A 20,306-nucleotide genomic window follows, 5' to 3' on the forward strand; every position below is an offset into this window, starting at 1 on the left:
ACTACGGCAGAATTCCGAAAACAATGGAAGAGTTCCAAAGCATTTTTAAACTTCAGTAGAATTCCGAGAACAATGGAAGTGTTCCAAAGCATTTTAAAACTTCAGAAGAATTCCGAGAACAATGGGAGAGTTTCAAATCAATTTTAAACCTCAGCAGAATTCCGAGAACAATGTGAGAGTTATACAGACTGATTTAAAAAAAAATAACATTCCGAGAACAATGGGAGAGTTCCGAAGCATTTTTAAAATTCAACAGAATTCTGAGAAAAAATGGAAGAGTTCCAAAGCATTTTTAAACTTCAGTAGAATTCCGAGAACAATGTAAGAGTTCCAAAGCATTTTAAAACTTCAGTAGAATTCCTAAAACAATGGGAGAGTTCTACAGACTGATTTAAAAAAACAATAACATTCCGAGAACAATGGGAGAGTTCCAAAGCATTTTTAAACTTCAGCAGAATTCCGAGAAAAATGGAAGAGTTCCAAAGCATTTTTAAACTTCAGCAGAATTCCGAGAACAATGGAAGAGTTCCAAAGCATTTTTAAACTTCAGTAGAATTTCGAGAACAACGGAAGAGTTGCAAAGCATTTTAAAACTTCAGTAGAATTCCGAGAACAATGGGAGAGTTCTACAGACTGATTTAAAAAAAAACAATAACATTCTGAGGACAATGGGACAGTTCCAAAGCATTTTTAAACTTCAGCAGAATTCCAAGAACAATGGAAGAGTTCCAAAGCATTTTTAACCTTCAGTAGAATACCGAGAACAATGGAAGAGTTCCAAAGCATTTTAAAACTTCAGTAGAATTCCGAGAACAATGGGAGAGTTCTACAGACTGATTTAAAAAAACAATAAAATTCCGAGAACAATGGGAGTGTTCCAAAGCATTTTTTAACTTCAGCAGAATTCCCAGAACAATGGAAGAGTTTCAAAGCATTTTTAAATTTCAGTAGAATTCCGAGAACAATGGAAGAGTTCCAAAGCATTCTTAAACTTCGGCAGAATTCCGAAAACAATGGAAGAGTTCCAAAGCATTTTTAAACTTCAGTAGAATTCCGAGAACAATGGAAGAGTTCAAAAGCATTTTAAAACTTCAGCAGAATTCCGAGAACAATGGGAGAGTTCCAAAGCAATTTTAAACTTCAGTAGAATTTTGAGAACAATGTAAGAGTTCCAAAGCATTTTAAAACTTCAGTAGCATTCCGAGAACAATGGGAGAGTTCTACAGACTGATTTAAAAAAACAATAACATTCCGAGAACAATGGAAGAGTTCCAAAGCATTTTTAAACTTCTGTAGAATTCCGAGAACAAGGGAAGAGTTGCAAAGCATTTTAAAACTTCAGTAGAATCCGAGAACAATGGGACAGTTCTACAGACTGATTTAAAAAAAACAATAACATTACGAGAACAATGGGAGAGTTCCAAAGCATTTTTAAACTTCAGCAGAATTCCGAGAACAATAGAAGAGTTCCAAAGCATTTTTAAACTTCAGTAGAATTCCGAGAACAATGGAAGTGTTCCAAAGCATTTTAAAACTTCATCAGAATTATGAGAACAATGGGAGAGTTCCAAAGCATTTTTAAACTACTGCAGAATTCCAAGAACAATGGAAGAGTTCCAAAGCATTTTTTAACTTTAGCAAAATTCCGAGAACAATGGAAGAGTTCCAAAGCAATTTTAAACTTCAACAGAATTCCGAGAACAATGTGAGAGTCCTACAGACTGATTTAAAAAAAAAAAACATTCCAAGTACAATGGGAGAGTTCCGAACCATTTTTAAACTTCAACAGAATTCTGAGAACAATGTAAGAGTTCCAAAGCATTTTTAAACTTCAGCAGATTTCCGAGATCAATGGGAGAGTTCCAAAGCGTTTTCAAACTTCAGCAGAATTCCGAGAACAATGGAAGAGTTCCAAAGCATTTTTAAACTTCAGTAGAATTCCGAGAACAATGGAAGAGTTGCAAAGCATTTTAAAACTTCAGTAGAATTCCGAGAACAATGGGAGAGTTCTACAGACTGATTTAAAAAAAACAATAACATTCCGAGAACAATGGGACAGTTCCAAAGCATTTTTAAACTTCAGCAGAATTACAAGAACAATGGAAGAGTTCCAAAGCATTTTTAACCTTCAGTAGAATTCCGAGAACAATAGGAGAGTTCTAAAGACTGATTTAAAAAAACAATAACATTCTGAGAACTATGGGAGAGTTCCAAAGCATTTTTAAACTTCAGCAGAATTCCGAGAACAATGGAAGTGTTCCAAAGCATTTTTAAACTTCAGCAGAATTCCAAGAACAATGGGAGAGTTCTACAGAATGAATTAACAAAACAATAACATTACGAGAACAATGGGAGAGTTCCAAAGCATTTTTAAACTTAAGCAGAATTCCGAAAACATTGGAAGAGTTCCAAAGCATTTTTAAACTTCAGCAACATTCCGAGAACAATGGAAGAGTTCCAAAGCATTTTTAAACTTCAGTAGAATTCCGAGAACAATGGAAGAGTTCCAAAGCATTTTAAAACTTCAGTAGAATTCCGAGGACAATGCGAGAGTTCTACTGACTGATTTAAAAAAACAATAACATTCCGAGAACAATGGGAGAGTTCCAAAGCATTTTTAAACTTCAGCAGAATTCCGAGAACAATGGAAGAGTTCCAAAGCATTTTTAAACTTCAGTAGAATTCCGAGAACAATGGAAGAGTTGCAAAGCATTTTAAAACTTCAGTAGAATTCCGAGAACAATGGGAGAGTTCTACAGACTGATTTAAAAAAAACAATAACATTCCGAGAACAATGGGACAGTTCCAAAGCATTTTTAAACTTCAGCAGAATTACAAGAACAATGGAAGAGTTCCAAAGCATTTTTAACCTTCAGTAGAATTCCGAGAACAATGGGAGAGTTCTAAAGACTGATTTAAAAAAACAATAACATTCTGAGAACTATGGGAGAGTTCCAAAGCATTTTTAAACTTCAGCAGAATTCCGAGAACAATGGAAGTGTTCCAAAGCATTTTTAAACTTCAGCAGAATTCCAAGAACAATGGGAGAGTTCTACAGAATGAATTAACAAAACAATAACATTCTGAGAACAATGGGAGAGTTCCAAAGCATTTTTAAACTTAAGCAGAATTCCGAAAACATTGGAAGAGTTCCAAAGCATTTTTAAACTTCAGCAGAATTCCGAGAACAATGGAAGAGTTCCAAAGCATTTTTAACCTTCAGTAGAATTCGAGAACAATGGAAGAGTTCCAAAGCATTTTTAAACTTCAGTAGATTTCCGAGAACAATGGGAGAGTTCTACAGACTGATTTAAAAAAACAATAACATTCCGAGAACAATGGGAGAGTTCCAAAGCATTTTTAAACTTCAGCAGAATTCCGAGAACAATGGAAGAGTTCCAAAGAATTTTTAAACTTCAGCAGAATTCCGAGAACAACGGAAGAGTCGAAAAGCATTTTTAAACTTCAGCAGAATTCCAAGAACAATGGGAGAGTTCTACAGAATGAATTAAAAAAACAATAACATTCCGAGAACAATGGGAGAGTTCCAAAACATTTTTAAACTTAAGCAGAATTCCAAGAACAATGGAAGAGTTCCAAAGCATTTTTAAACTTCAGCAGAATTCCGAGAACAATGTAAGAGTTCCAAAGCATTTTAAAACTTCAGTAGAATTCCTAAAACAATGGTAGAGTTTTACAGACTTATTTAAAAAAACAATATCATTCCGAGAACAATGGGAAAGTTCCAAAGCATTTTTAAACTTCAGCAGAAATCCGAGAACAATGGAAGAGTTCCGAAGCATTTTTAAACTTCAGTAGAATTCGGAGAACAACGGAAGAGTTGCAAAGCATTTTAAAACTTAAGTAGAATTCTAAGAACAATGGGAGAGTTCTACAGACTGAGTTAAAAAAACCATAACATTCCGAGAACAATGGAAGAGTTCCAAAGCATTTTTAAACTTCTGTAGAATTCCGAGAACAAGGGAAGAGTTGCAAAGCATTTTAAAACTTCAGTAGAATCCGAGAACAATGGGACAGTTCTACAGACTGATTTAAAAAAAACAATAACATTACGAGAACAATGGGAGAGTTCCAAAGCATTTTTACACTTCAGCAGAATTCTGAGAACAATAGAAGAGTTCCAAAGCATTTTTAAACTTCAGTAGAATTCCGAGAACAATGGAAGAGTTGCAAAGCATTTTAAAACTTCAGTAGAATTCCGAGAACAATGGGAGAGTTCCAAAGCATTTTTAAACTACAGCAGAATTCCAAGAACAATGGAAGAGTTCCAAAGCATTTTTTAACTTCAGCAAAATTCCGAGAACAATGGAAGAGTTCCAAAGCAATTTTAAACTTCAACAGAATTCCGAGAACAATGTGAGAGTCCTACAGACTGATTTAAAAAAAAAAAACATTCCGAGTACAATGGGAGAGTTCCGAACCATTTTTAAACTTCAACAGTATTCTGAGAACAATGTAAGAGTTCCAAAGCATTTTTAAACTTCAGCAGATTTCCGAGATCAATGGGAGAGTTCCAAAGTGTTTTTAAACTTCAGCAGAATTCCGAGAACAATGGAAGAGTTCCAAAGCATTTTTAAACTTCAGCAGAATTCCAAGAACAATGGAAGAGTTCTACAGAATGAATTAACAAAACAATAACATTCTGAGAACAATGGGAGGGTTCCAAAGCATTTTTAAACTTAAGCAGAATTCCGAAAACATTGGAAGAGTTCCAAAGCATTTTTAAACTTCAGCAGAATTCCGAGAACAATGGAAGAGTTCCAAAGCATTTTTAAACTTCAGTAGAATTCCGAGAACAATGGAAGAGTTCCAAAGCATTTTAAAACTTCAGTAGAATTCCGAGGACAATGCGAGAGTTCTACAGACTGATTTAAAAAAACAATAACATTCCGAGAACAATGGGAGAGTTCCTAAGCATTTTTAAACTTCAGCAGAATTCCGAGAACAATGGAAGAGTTCCAAAGCATTTTTAAACTTCAGTAGAATTCCGAGAACAATGGAAGAGTTGCAAAGCATTTTAAAACTTCAGTAGAATTCCGAGAACAATGGGAGAGTTCTACAGACTGATTTAAAAAAAAACAATAACATTCCGAGAACAATGGGACAGTTCCAAAGCATTTTTAAACTTCAGCAGAATTCCAAGAACAATGGAAGAGTTCCAAAGCATTTTTAACCTTCAGTAGAATTCCGAGAACAATGGAAGAGTTCCAAAGCATTTTTAAACTTCAGCAGAATTCCGAGAACAATGGAAGAGTTCCAAAGCATTTTTAAACTTCAGTAGAAATCCGTGAAAAACGGAAGAGTCTAAAAGCATTTTAAAACTTCAGTAGAATTCCAAGAACAATGGGAGAGTTTTACAGACTGATTTAAAAAAAGCAAGAACATTCCGAGAACAATGGGAGAGTTCCAAAGCATTTTTAAACTTCAGCAGAATTCCGAGAACAATGGATGAGTTCCAAAGCATTTTTAAACTTCAGTAGAATTCCGAGAACAATGGAAGAGTTCCAAAGCATTTTAAAACTTCAGCAGAATTCCGAGAACAATGGGAGAGTTCCAAAGCAATTTTAAACTTCAGCAGAATTCCGAGAACAATGTGAGAGTTATACAGACTGATTTTAAAAAAAAAAACATTGTGAGAACAATGGGAGAGTTCCGAAGCATTTTTAAACTTCAACAGAATTCTGAGAACAATGTAAGAGTTCCAAAGCATTTTTTGACTTCAGCAGAATTCCGAGATCAATGGGAGAGTTCCAAAGCATTTTGAAACTTCAGCAGAATTCCAAGAACAATTTAAGAGTTCTACAGAATGAATTAAAAAAACAATAACATTCCGAGACCAATGGGAGAGTTCCAAAGCATTTTTAAACTTCAGCAGAATTCAGAGAACAATGGAAGAGTTCCGAAGCATTTTTAAACTTCAGTAGAATTCCGAGAACAATGGAAGAGTTCCAAAGCATTTTAAAACTTCAGTAGAATTCCGATGACAATGGGAGAGTTCTACAGACTGATTTAAAAAAATAATAACATTCCGAGAACAATGGAAGAGTTCCAATGCATTTTTAAACTTCAGCAGAATTCCGAGAACAATGGAAGAGTTCCAAAGCATTTTTAAACTTCAGTAGAATTCCGAGAGCAACGGAAGAGTTGCAAAGCATTTTAAAACTTCAGTAGAATTCCAAGAACAATGGGAGAGTTCTACAGACTGATTTAAAAAAACAATAACATTCCGAGGACAATGGGACAGTTCCAAAGCATTTTTAAACTTCAGCAGAATTCCAAGAACAATGGAAGAGTTTCAAAGCATTTTTAACCTTCAGTAGAATTCCGAGAACAATGGAAGAGTTCCAAAGCATTTTTAAACTTCAGTAGATTTCCGAGAACAATGGGAGAGTTCTACAGACTGATTTAAAAAAACAATAACATTCCGAGAACAATGGGAGAGTTCCAAAGCATTTTTAAACTTCAGCAGAATTCCGAGAACAATGGAAGAGTTCCAAAGAATTTTTAAACTTCAGCAGAATTCCGAGAACAACGGAATAGTCGAAAAGCATTTTTAAACTTCAGCAGAATTCCAAGAACAATGGGAGAGTTCTACAGAATGAATTAAAAAAACAATAACATTCCGAGAACAATGGGAGAGTTCCAAAACATTTTTAAACTTAAGCAGAATTCCAAGAACAATGGAAGAGTTCCAAAGCATTTTTAAACTTCAGCAGAATTCCGAGAACAATGTAAGAGTTCCAAAGCTTTTTAAAACTTAAGTAGAATTCCAAGAACAATGCGAGAGTTCTACAGACTGATTTAAAAAAACAATAACATTCCGAGAACAATGGAAGAGTTCCAAAGCATTTTTAAACTTCTGTAGAATTCCGAGAACAAGGGAAGAGTTGCAAAGCATTTTAAAACTTCAGTAGAATCCGAGAACAATGGGACAGTTCTACAGACTGATTTAAAAAAAACAATAACATTACGAGAACAATGGGAGAGTTCCAAAGCATTTTTACACTTCAGCAGAATTCCGAGAACAATAGAAGAGTTCCAAAGCATTTTTAAACTTCAGTAGAATTCCGAGAACAATGGGAGAGTTCCAAAGCATTTTTAAACTACAGCAGAATTCCAAGAACAATGGAAGAGTTCCAAAGCATTTTTTAACTTCAGCAAAATTCCGAGAACAATGGAAGAGTTCCAAAGCAATTTTAAACTTCAACAGAATTCCGAGAACAATGTGAGAGTCCTACAGACTGATTTAAAAAAAAAAAACATTCCGAGTACAATGGGAGAGTTCCGAACCATTTTTAAACTTCAACAGAATTCTGAGAACAATGTAAGAGTTCCAAAGCATTTTTAAACTTCAGTAGAATTCCGAGAACAATGGGAGAGTTCTACAGACTGATTTAAAAAAAAACAATAACATTCCGAGAACAATGGGACAGTTCCAAAGCATTTTTAAACTTCAGTAGAAATCCGTGAAAAACGGAAGAGTCTAAAAGCATTTTAAAACTTCAGTAGAATTCCAAGAACAATGTGAGAGTTTTACAGACTGATTTAAAAAAAGCAAGAACATTCCGAGAACAATGGGAGAGTTCCAAAGCATTTTTAAACTTCAGCAGAATTCCGAGAACAATGGATGAGTTCCAAAGCATTTTTAAACTTCAGTAGAATTCCGAGAACAATGGAAGAGTTCCAAAGCATTTTAAAACTTCAGCAGAATTCCGAGAACAATGGGAGAGTTCCAAAGCAATTTTAAACTTCAGCAGAATTCCGAGAACAATGTGAGAGTCCTACAGACTGATTTAAAAAAAAAAAACATTCCGAGTTCAATGGGAGAGTTCCGAACCATTTTTAAACTTCAACAGAATTCTGAGAACAATGTAAGAGTTCCAAAGCATTTTTAAACTTCAGTAGAATTCCGAGAACAATGGAAGAGTTCCAAAGCATTTTAAAACTTCAGTAGAATTCATAAAACAATGGGAGAGTTTTACAGACTTATTTAAAAAAACAATAACATTCCGAGAACAATGGAAGAGTTCCAAAGCATTTTTAAACTTCAGTAGAATTCCGAGAACAATGGAAGAGTTCCAAAGCATTTTAAAACTTCAGTAGAATTCCGAGGACAATGGGAGAGTTCTACATACTGATTTAAAAAAACAATAACATTCCGAGAACAATGGGAGAGTTCCAAAGCATTTTTAAACTTCAGCAGAATTCCGAGAAAAATGGAAGAGTTCCAAAGCATTTTTAAACTTCAGCAGAATTCCAAGAACAATGGAAGAGTTCCAAAGCATTTTTAAACTCCAGTAGAATTTTGAGAACAACGGAAGAGTTGCAAAGCATTTTAAAACTTCAGTAGAATTCCGAGAACAATGGGAGAGTTCTACAGACTGATTTAAAAAAAACAATAACATTCCGAGGACAATGGGACAGTTCCAAAGCATTTTTAAACTTCAGCAGAATTCCGAGAACAATGGAAGAGTTCCAAAGCATTTTTAAACTTCAGTAGAGTTCCGAGAACAATGGAAGAGTTGCAAAGCATTTTAAAACTTCAGTAGAATTCCGAGAACAATGGGAGAGTTCTACAGACTGATTTAAAAAAAAACAATAACATTCCGAGAACAATGGGACAGTTCCAAAGCATTTTTAAACTTCAGCAGAATTCCAAGAACAATGGAAGAGTTCCAAAGCATTTTTAACCTTCAGTAGAATTCCGAGAAAAATGGAAGAGTTCCAAAGCATTTTTAAACTTCAGCAGAATTCCGAGAACAATGGAAGAGTTCCAAAGCATTTTTAAACTTCAGTAGAAATCCGTGAAAAACGGAAGAGTCTAAAAGCATTTTAAAACTTCAGTAGAATTCCAAGAACAATGGGAGAGTTTTACAGACTGATTTAAAAAAAGCAAGAACATTCCGAGAACAATGGGAGAGTTCCAAAGCATTTTTAAACTTCAGCAGAATTCCGAGAACAATGGATGAGTTCCAAAGCATTTTTAAACTTCAGTAGAATTCCGAGAACAATGGAAGAGTTCCAAAGCATTTTAAAACTTCAGCAGAATTCCGAGAACAATGGGAGAGTTCCAAAGCAATTTTAAACTTCAGCAGAATTCCGAGAACAATGTGAGAGTTATACAGACTGATTTAAAAAAAAAAAACATTGTGAGAACAATGGGAGAGTTCCGAAGCATTTTTAAACTTCAACAGAATTCTGAGAACAATGTAAGAGTTCCAAAGCATTTTTTGACTTCAGCAGAATTCCGAGATCAATGGGAGAGTTCCAAAGCATTTTGAAACTTCAGCAGAATTCCAAGAACAATTTGAGAGTTCTACAGAATGAATTAAAAAAACAATAACATTCCGAGACCAATGGGAGAGTTCCAAAGCATTTTTAAACTTCAGCAGAATTCAGAGAACAATGGAAGAGTTCCGAAGCATTTTTAAACTTCAGTAGAATTCCGAGAACAATGGAAGAGTTCCAAAGCATTTTAAAACTTCAGTAGAATTCCGATGACAATGGGAGAGTTCTACAGACTGATTTAAAAAAATAATAACATTCCGAGAACAATGGAAGAGTTCCAATGCATTTTTAAACTTCAGTAGAGTTCCGAGAACAATGGAAGAGTTGCAAAGCATTTTAAAACTTCAGTAGAATTCCGAGAACAATGGGAGAGTTCTACAGACTGATTTAAAAAAAAACAATAACATTCCGAGAACAATGGGACAGTTCCAAAGCATTTTTAAACTTCAGCAGAATTCCAAGAACAATGGAAGAGTTCCAAAGCATTTTTAACCTTCAGTAGAATTCCGAGAAAAATGGAAGAGTTCCAAAGCATTTTTAAACTTCAGCAGAATTCCGAGAACAATGGAAGAGTTCCAAAGCATGTTTAAACTTCAGTAGAAATCCGTGAAAAACGGAAGAGTCTAAAAGCATTTTAAAACTTCAGTAGAATTCCAAGAACAATGGGAGAGTTTTACAGACTGATTTAAAAAAAGCAAGAACATTCCGAGAACAATGGGAGAGTTCCAAAGCATTTTTAAACTTCAGCAGAATTCCGAGAACAATGGATGAGTTCCAAAGCATTTTTAAACTTCAGTAGAATTCCGAGAACAATGGAAGAGTTCCAAAGCATTTTAAAACTTCAGCAGAATTCCGAGAACAATGGGAGAGTTCCAAAGCAATTTTAAACTTCAGCAGAATTCCGAGAACAATGTGAGAGTTATACAGACTGATTTAAAAAAAAAAAACATTGTGAGAACAATGGGAGAGTTCCGAAGCATTTTTAAACTTCAACAGAATTCTGAGAACAATGTAAGAGTTCCAAAGCATTTTTTGACTTCAGCAGAATTCCGAGATCAATGGGAGAGTTCCAAAGCATTTTGAAACTTCAGCAGAATTCCAAGAACAATTTGAGAGTTCTACAGAATGAATTAAAAAAACAATAACATTCCGAGACCAATGGGAGAGTTCCAAAGCATTTTTAAACTTCAGCAGAATTCAGAGAACAATGGAAGAGTTCCGAAGCATTTTTAAACTTCAGTAGAATTCCGAGAACAATGGAAGAGTTCCAAAGCATTTTAAAACTTCAGTAGAATTCCGATGACAATGGGAGAGTTCTACAGACTGATTTAAAAAAATAATAACATTCCGAGAACAATGGAAGAGTTCCAATGCATTTTTAAACTTCAGCAGAATTCCGAGAACAATGGAAGAGTTCCAAAGCATTTTTAAACTTCAGTAGAATTCCGAGAGCAACGGAAGAGTTGCAAAGCATTTTAAAACTTCAGTAGAATTCCAAGAACAATGGGAGAGTTCTACAGACTGATTTAAAAAAAACAATAACATTCCGAGGACAATGGGACAGTTCCAAAGCATTTTTAAACTTCAGCAGAATTCCAAGAACAATGGAAGAGTTCCAAAGCATTTTTAAACTTCAGTAGAATTCGAGAACAATGGAAGAGTTCCAAAGCATTTTTAAACTTCAGTAGATTTCCGAGAACAATGGGAGAGTTCTACAGACTGATTTAAAAAAACAATAACATTCCGAGAACAATGGGAGAGTTCCAAAGCATTTTTAAACTTCAGCAGAATTCCGAGAACAATGGAAGAGTTCCAAAGAATTTTTAAACTTCAGCAGAATTCCGAGAACAACGGAAGAGTCGAAAAGCATTTTTAAACTTCAGCAGAATTCCAAGAACAATGGGAGAGTTCTACAGAATGAATTAAAAAAACAATAACATTCCGAGAACAATGGGAGAGTTCCAAAACATTTTTAAACTTAAGCAGAATTCCAAGAACAATGGAAGAGTTCCAAAGCATTTTTAAACTTCAGCAGAATTCCGAGAACAATGTAAGAGTTCCAAAGCATTTTAAAACTTCAGTAGAATTCCTAAAACAATGGTAGAGTTTTACAGACTTATTTAAAAAAACAATATCATTCCGAGAACAATGGGAAAGTTCCAAAGCATTTTTAAACTTCAGCAGAAATCCGAGAACAATGGAAGAGTTCCGAAGCATTTTTAAACTTCAGTAGAATTCGGAGAACAACGGAAGAGTTGCAAAGCATTTTAAAACTTAAGTAGAATTCTAAGAACAATGGGAGAGTTCTACAGACTGAGTTAAAAAAACCATAACATTCCGAGAACAATGGAAGAGTTCCAAAGCATTTTTAAACTTCTGTAGAATTCCGAGAACAAGGGAAGAGTTGCAAAGCATTTTAAAACTTCAGTAGAATCCGAGAACAATGGGACAGTTCTACAGACTGATTTAAAAAAAACAATAACATTACGAGAACAATGGGAGAGTTCCAAAGCATTTTTACACTTCAGCAGAATTCTGAGAACAATAGAAGAGTTCCAAAGCATTTTTAAACTTCAGTAGAATTCCGAGAACAATGGAAGAGTTGCAAAGCATTTTAAAACTTCAGTAGAATTCCGAGAACAATGGGAGAGTTCCAAAGCATTTTTAAACTACAGCAGAATTCCAAGAACAATGGAAGAGTTCCAAAGCATTTTTTAACTTCAGCAAAATTCCGAGAACAATGGAAGAGTTCCAAAGCAATTTTAAACTTCAACAGAATTCCGAGAACAATGTGAGAGTCCTACAGACTGATTTAAAAAAAAAAAACATTCCGAGTACAATGGGAGAGTTCCGAACCATTTTTAAACTTCAACAGTATTCTGAGAACAATGTAAGAGTTCCAAAGCATTTTTAAACTTCAGCAGATTTCCGAGATCAATGGGAGAGTTCCAAAGTGTTTTTAAACTTCAGCAGAATTCCGAGAACAATGGAAGAGTTCCAAAGCATTTTTAAACTTCAGCAGAATTCCAAGAACAATGGAAGAGTTCTACAGAATGAATTAACAAAACAATAACATTCTGAGAACAATGGGAGGGTTCCAAAGCATTTTTAAACTTAAGCAGAATTCCGAAAACATTGGAAGAGTTCCAAAGCATTTTTAAACTTCAGCAGAATTCCGAGAACAATGGAAGAGTTCCAAAGCATTTTTAAACTTCAGTAGAATTCCGAGAACAATGGAAGAGTTCCAAAGCATTTTAAAACTTCAGTAGAATTCCGAGGACAATGCGAGAGTTCTACAGACTGATTTAAAAAAACAATAACATTCCGAGAACAATGGGAGAGTTCCTAAGCATTTTTAAACTTCAGCAGAATTCCGAGAACAATGGAAGAGTTCCAAAGCATTTTTAAACTTCAGTAGAATTCCGAGAACAATGGAAGAGTTGCAAAGCATTTTAAAACTTCAGTAGAATTCCGAGAACAATGGGAGAGTTCTACAGACTGATTTAAAAAAAAACAATAACATTCCGAGAACAATGGGACAGTTCCAAAGCATTTTTAAACTTCAGCAGAATTCCAAGAACAATGGAAGAGTTCCAAAGCATTTTTAACCTTCAGTAGAATTCCGAGAACAATGGAAGAGTTCCAAAGCATTTTTAAACTTCAGCAGAATTCCGAGAACAATGGAAGAGTTCCAAAGCATTTTTAAACTTCAGTAGAAATCCGTGAAAAACGGAAGAGTCTAAAAGCATTTTAAAACTTCAGTAGAATTCCAAGAACAATGGGAGAGTTTTACAGACTGATTTAAAAAAAGCAAGAACATTCCGAGAACAATGGGAGAGTTCCAAAGCATTTTTAAACTTCAGCAGAATTCCGAGAACAATGGATGAGTTCCAAAGCATTTTTAAACTTCAGTAGAATTCCGAGAACAATGGAAGAGTTCCAAAGCATTTTAAAACTTCAGCAGAATTCCGAGAACAATGGGAGAGTTCCAAAGCAATTTTAAACTTCAGCAGAATTCCGAGAACAATGTGAGAGTTATACAGACTGATTTTAAAAAAAAAAACATTGTGAGAACAATGGGAGAGTTCCGAAGCATTTTTAAACTTCAACAGAATTCTGAGAACAATGTAAGAGTTCCAAAGCATTTTTTGACTTCAGCAGAATTCCGAGATCAATGGGAGAGTTCCAAAGCATTTTGAAACTTCAGCAGAATTCCAAGAACAATTTAAGAGTTCTACAGAATGAATTAAAAAAACAATAACATTCCGAGACCAATGGGAGAGTTCCAAAGCATTTTTAAACTTCAGCAGAATTCAGAGAACAATGGAAGAGTTCCGAAGCATTTTTAAACTTCAGTAGAATTCCGAGAACAATGGAAGAGTTCCAAAGCATTTTAAAACTTCAGTAGAATTCCGATGACAATGGGAGAGTTCTACAGACTGATTTAAAAAAATAATAACATTCCGAGAACAATGGAAGAGTTCCAATGCATTTTTAAACTTCAGCAGAATTCCGAGAACAATGGAAGAGTTCCAAAGCATTTTTAAACTTCAGTAGAATTCCGAGAGCAACGGAAGAGTTGCAAAGCATTTTAAAACTTCAGTAGAATTCCAAGAACAATGGGAGAGTTCTACAGACTGATTTAAAAAAACAATAACATTCCGAGGACAATGGGACAGTTCCAAAGCATTTTTAAACTTCAGCAGAATTCCAAGAACAATGGAAGAGTTCCAAAGCATTTTTAAACTTCAGTAGATTTCCGAGAACAATGGGAGAGTTCTACAGACTGATTTAAAAAAACAATAACATTCCGAGAACAATGGGAGAGTTCCAAAGCATTTTTAAACTTCAGCAGAATTCCGAGAACAATGGAAGAGTTCCAAAGAATTTTTAAACTTCAGCAGAATTCCGAGAACAACGGAATAGTCGAAAAGCATTTTTAAACTTCAGCAGAATTCCAAGAACAATGGGAGAGTTCTACAGAATGAATTAAAAAAACAATAACATTCCGAGAACAATGGGAGAGTTCCAAAACATTTTTAAACTTAAGCAGAATTCCAAGAACAATGGAAGAGTTCCAAAGCATTTTTAAACTTCAGCAGAATTCCGAGAACAATGTAAGAGTTCCAAAGCTTTTTAAAACTTAAGTAGAATTCCAAGAACAATGCGAGAGTTCTACAGACTGATTTAAAAAAACAATAACATTCCGAGAACAATGGAAGAGTTCCAAAGCATTTTTAAACTTCTGTAGAATTCCGAGAACAAGGGAAGAGTTGCAAAGCATTTTAAAACTTCAGTAGAATCCGAGAACAATGGGACAGTTCTACAGACTGATTTAAAAAAAACAATAACATTACGAGAACAATGGGAGAGTTCCAAAGCATTTTTACACTTCAGCAGAATTCCGAGAACAATAGAAGAGTTCCAAAGCATTTTTAAACTTCAGTAGAATTCCGAGAACAATGGGAGAGTTCCAAAGCATTTTTAAACTACAGCAGAATTCCAAGAACAATGGAAGAGTTCCAAAGCATTTTTTAACTTCAGCAAAATTCCGAGAACAATGGAAGAGTTCCAAAGCAATTTTAAACTTCAACAGAATTCCGAGAACAATGTGAGAGTCCTACAGACTGATTTAAAAAAAAAAAACATTCCGAGTACAATGGGAGAGTTCCGAACCATTTTTAAACTTCAACAGAATTCTGAGAACAATGTAAGAGTTCCAAAGCATTTTTAAACTTCAGTAGAATTCCGAGAACAATGGGAGAGTTCTACAGACTGATTTAAAAAAAAACAATAACATTCCGAGAACAATGGGACAGTTCCAAAGTATTTTTAAACTTCAGTAGAAATCCGTGAAAAACGGAAGAGTCTAAAAGCATTTTAAAACTTCAGTAGAATTCCAAGAACAATGTGAGAGTTTTACAGACTGATTTAAAAAAAGCAAGAACATTCCGAGAACAATGGGAGAGTTCCAAAGCATTTTTAAACTTCAGCAGAATTCCGAGAACAATGGATGAGTTCCAAAGCATTTTTAAACTTCAGTAGAATTCCGAGAACAATGGAAGAGTTCCAAAGCATTTTAAAACTTCAGCAGAATTCCGAGAACAATGGGAGAGTTCCAAAGCAATTTTAAACTTCAGCAGAATTCCGAGAACAATGTGAGAGTCCTACAGACTGATTTAAAAAAAAAAAACATTCCGAGTACAATGGGAGAGTTCCGAACCATTTTTAAACTTCAACAGAATTCTGAGAACAATGTAAGAGTTCCAAAGCATTTTTAAACTTCAGTAGAATTCCGAGAACAATGGAAGAGTTCCAAAGCATTTTAAAACTTCAGTAGAATTCATAAAACAATGGGAGAGTTTTACAGACTTATTTAAAAAAACAATAACATTCCGAGAACAATGGAAGAGTTCCAAAGCATTTTTAAACTTCAGTAGAATTCCGAGAACAATGGAAGAGTTCCAAAGCATTTTAAAACTTCAGTAGAATTCCGAGGACAATGGGAGAGTTCTACATACTGATTTAAAAAAACAATAACATTCCGAGAACAATGGGAGAGTTCCAAAGCATTTTTAAACTTCAGCAGAATTCCGAGAAAAATGGAAGAGTTCCAAAGCATTTTTAAACTTCAGCAGAATTCCAAGAACAATGGAAGAGTTCCAAAGCATTTTTAAACTCCAGTAGAATTTTGAGAACAACGGAAGAGTTGCAAAGCATTTTAAAACTTCAGTAGAATTCCGAGAACAATGGGAGAGTTCTACAGACTGATTTAAAAAAAACAATAACATTCCGAGGACAATGGGACAGTTCCAAAGCATTTTTAAACTTCAGCAGAATTTCAAGAACAATGGAAGTGTTCCAAAGCATTTTTAACCTTCAGTAGAATACCGAGAACAATGGAAGAGTTCCAAAGCATTTTAAAACTTCAGTAGAATTCCGAGATCAATGGGATAGTTCTACAGACTTATTTAAAAAAAAATAACATTCCGAGAACAATGGGAGAGTTCCAAAACTTTTTTAAACTTCAGTAGAATTCGGAGAACAACGGAAGAGTTGCAAAGCATTTTAAAACTTCAGTAGAATTCCGAGAACAATGGGAGAGTTCTACAGACTGATTTAAAAAAACAATAACATTCCGAGAACAATGGAAGAGTTCCAAAGCATTTTTAAACTTCTGTAGAATTCCGAGAACAAGGGAAGAATTGCAAAGCATTTTAAAACTTCAGTAGAATCCGAGAACAATGGGACAGTTCTACAGACTGATTTAAAAAAAACAATAACATTACGAGAACAATGGGAGAGTTCCAAAGCATTTTAAAACTTCAGTAGAATCCGAGAACAATGGGACAGTTCTACAGACTGATTTAAAAAAAACAAAAACATTACGAGAACAATGGGAGAGTTCCAAAGCATTTTTCCACTTCAGCAGAATTCCGAGAACAATAGAAGAGTTCCAAAGCATTTTTAAACTTCAGTAGAATTCTGAGAACAATGGAAGAGTTCCAAAGCATTTTAAAACTTCAGCAGAATTATGAGAACAATGGAAGAGTTCCAAAGCAATTTTAATCTTCAACAGAATTCCGAGAACAATGTGAGAGTCCTACAGACTGATTTAAAAAAAAAAAACATTCCGAGTACAATGGGAGGGTTCCGAACCATTTTTAAACTTCAACAGAATTCTGAGAACAATGTAAGAGTTCCAAAGCATTTTTAAACTTCAGCAGATATCTGAGATCAATGGGAGAGTTCCAAAGCGTTTTTAAACTTCAGCAGAATTCTGAGAACAATGGAAGAGTTACAAAGCATTTTTAAACTTCAGCAGAATTCCAAGAACAATGGGAGAGTTCTACAGAATGAATTAAAAAAACAATAACATTCTGAGAACAATGGGAGAGTTCCAAAGCATTTTTAAACTTAAGCAGAATTCCGAAAACATTGGAAGAGTTCCAAAGCATTTTTAAACTTCAGTAGAATTCCGAGAACAATGGAAGAGTTCCAAAGCATTTTAAAACTTCAGTAGAATTCCGAGGACAATACCAGAGTTCTACAGACAGATTTAAAAAAACAATAACATTCCGAGAACAATGGGAGAGTTCCAAAGCATTTTTAAACTTCAGCAGAATTCCGAGAACAATGGAAGAGTTAAAAGCATTTTTAAACTTCAGTAGAATTCCGAGAACAATGGAAGAGTTGCAAGGCATTTTAAAACTTCAGTAGAATTCCGAGAACAATGGGAGAGTTCTACAGACTGATTTAAAAAAACAATAACATTCCGAGAACAATGGGACAGTTCCAAAGCATTTTTAAACTTCAGCAGAATTCCAAGAACAATGGAAGAGTTCCAAAGCATTTTTAACCTTCAGTAGAATTGCGAGAACAATGGGAGAGTTCTAAAGACTGATTTAAAAAAACAATATCATTCCGAGAACAATTGGAGAGTTCCAAAGCATTTTTAAACTTCAGTAGAATTCCGAGAACAACGGAAGAGTCTAAAAGCATTTTAAAACTTCAGTAGAATTCCAAGAAAAATGGGAGAGTTTTACAGACTGATTTAAAAAAAGCAAGAACATTCCGAGAACAATGGGAGAGTTCCAAAGCATTTTTAAACTTCAGCAGAATTCCGAGAACAATGGATGAGTTCCAAAGCATTTTTAAACTTCAGTAGAATTCCGAGAACAATGGAAGAGTTCCAAAGCATTTTAAAACTTCAGCAGAATTCCGAGAACAATGGGAGAGTTCCAAAGCAATTTTAAACTTCAGCAGAATTCCGAGAACAATGTGAGAGTTATACAGACTGATTTAAAAAAAAAAAACATTGTGAGAACAATGGGAGAGTTCCGAAGCATTTTTAAACTTCAACAGAATTCTGAGAACAATGTAAGAGTTCCAAAGCATTTTTAGACTTCAACAGAATTCCGAGATCAATGGGAGAGTTCCAAAGCATTTTGAAACTTCAGCAGAATTCCAAGAACAATTTGAGAGTTCTACAGAATGAATTAAAAAAACAATAACATTGCGAGAACAATGGGAGAGTTCCAAAGCATTTTTAAACTTCAGCAGAATTCAGAGAACAATGGAAGAGTTCCGAAGCATTTTTAAACTTCAGTAGTATTCCGAGAACAATGGAAGAGTTGCAAAGCATTTTAAACTTCAGTAGAATTCCGAGAACAATGGGAGAGTTCAACAGACAGATTTAAAAAAACAATAACATTCCGAGAACAATGAGAGTTCCAAAGCATTTTTAAACTTCAGCAGAATTCCGAGAACAATGGAAGAGTTCCAAAGCATTTTTAAACATCAGTAGAATACCGAGAACAAGGGAAGAGTTGCAAAGCATTTTAAAACTTCAGTAGAATCCGAGAACAATGGGACAGTTCTACAGACTGATTTAAAAAAAACAATAACATTACGAGTACAATGGGAGAATTCCAAAGCATTTTTAAACTTCAGCAGAATTCCGAGTACAATGGAAGAGTTCCAAAGCATTTTTAAACTTCAGTAGAATTCCGAGAACAATGGAAGAGTTGCAAAGCATTTTAAAACTTATGTAGAATCCGAGAACAATGGGACAGTTCTACAGACTGATTTAAAAAAACAATAACATTATGACAACAATGGGAGAGTTCCAAAGCATTTATAAACTTCTGCAGAATTCCGAGAACAATGGAAGAGTTCCAAAGCATTTTTAAACTTCAGTAGAATTCCGAGAACAACAGAAGATTCGAAAAGCATTTTAAAACTTCAGTAGAATTCCGAGAACAATGGGAGAGTTCTACAGACTGATTTTAAAAAAACAATAATATTCCGAGAACAATGGGAGAGTTCCAAAGCATTTTTAAATTTCAGCAGAATTCTGAGAACAATGTATGAGTTCCAAAGCATTTTTAAACTTCAGTAGAATTCCGAGAACAATGGAAGAGTTCCAAAGCATTTTTAAACTTCAGCAGAATTCCGAGAACAATGGAAGAGTTCCAAAGCATTTTTAAACTTCAGCATAATATTCCGAGAACAATGGGAGAGTTATAAAGCATTTTTACATTTCAGCAGAATTCCGAGAACAATGTATGAGTTCCAAAGCATTTTTAAACTTCAGTAGAATTCCGAGAACAATGGGAGAGTTACAAAGCAATTTTAAACTTCAGCAGAATTCCGAGAACAATGTGAGAGTTTCACAGACTGATTTAAAAAAAAATAACATTCCGAGAACAATGTAAGAGTTCCAAAGCATTTTTAAACTTCAGCAGAATTCCAATCGCAATTTGAGAGTTCTACAGAATGAATTGAAAAAACAGTAACATTCCGAGAACAATGGGAGAGTTCCAAAGCATTTTTAAACTTCAGCAGAATTCCGAGAACAATGGAAGAGTTCCAAAGCATTTTAAAACTTCAGTAGAATTCTGAGGACAATGCGAGAGTTCTACAGACTGATTTAAAAAAACAATAACATTCCGAGAACAATGGGAGAGTTCCAAAGCATTTTTAAACTTCAGCAGAATTCCGAGAACAATGGAAGAGTTCCAAAGCATTTTTAAACTTCAGTAGAATTCCGAGAACAATGGGAGAGTTCTACAGACTGATTTAAAAAAAACAATAATATTCCGAGAACAATGGGACAGTTCCAAAGCATTTTTAAACTTCAGCAGAATTCCAAGAACAATGGAAGAGTTCCAAAGCATTTTTAACCTTCAGTAGAATTGCGAGAACAATGGGAGAGTTCTAAAGACTGATTTAAAAAAACAATAACATTCCGAGAACAATGGGAGAGTTCCAAAGCATTTTTAAACTTCAGCAGAATTCCGAGAACAATGGAAGAGTTCCAAAGCATTTTTAAACTTCAGTAGAATTCTGAGAACAATGGAAGAGTTCCAAAGCATTTTAAAACTTCAGCAGAATTCCGAGAACAATGGGAGAGTTCCAAAGCAATTTTAAACTTCAGCAGAATTCCGAGAACAATGTGAGAGTTATACAGACTGATTTTAAAAAAAAAAACATTG

Source organism: Phyllobates terribilis, unplaced genomic scaffold, assembly GCF_046119375.1.
Source record: "Phyllobates terribilis strain yellow unplaced genomic scaffold, ASM4611937v1 Scaffold_1__5_contigs__length_1240528914, whole genome shotgun sequence".
NCBI classification, from domain to species: Eukaryota; Metazoa; Chordata; class Amphibia; order Anura; family Dendrobatidae; genus Phyllobates; species Phyllobates terribilis.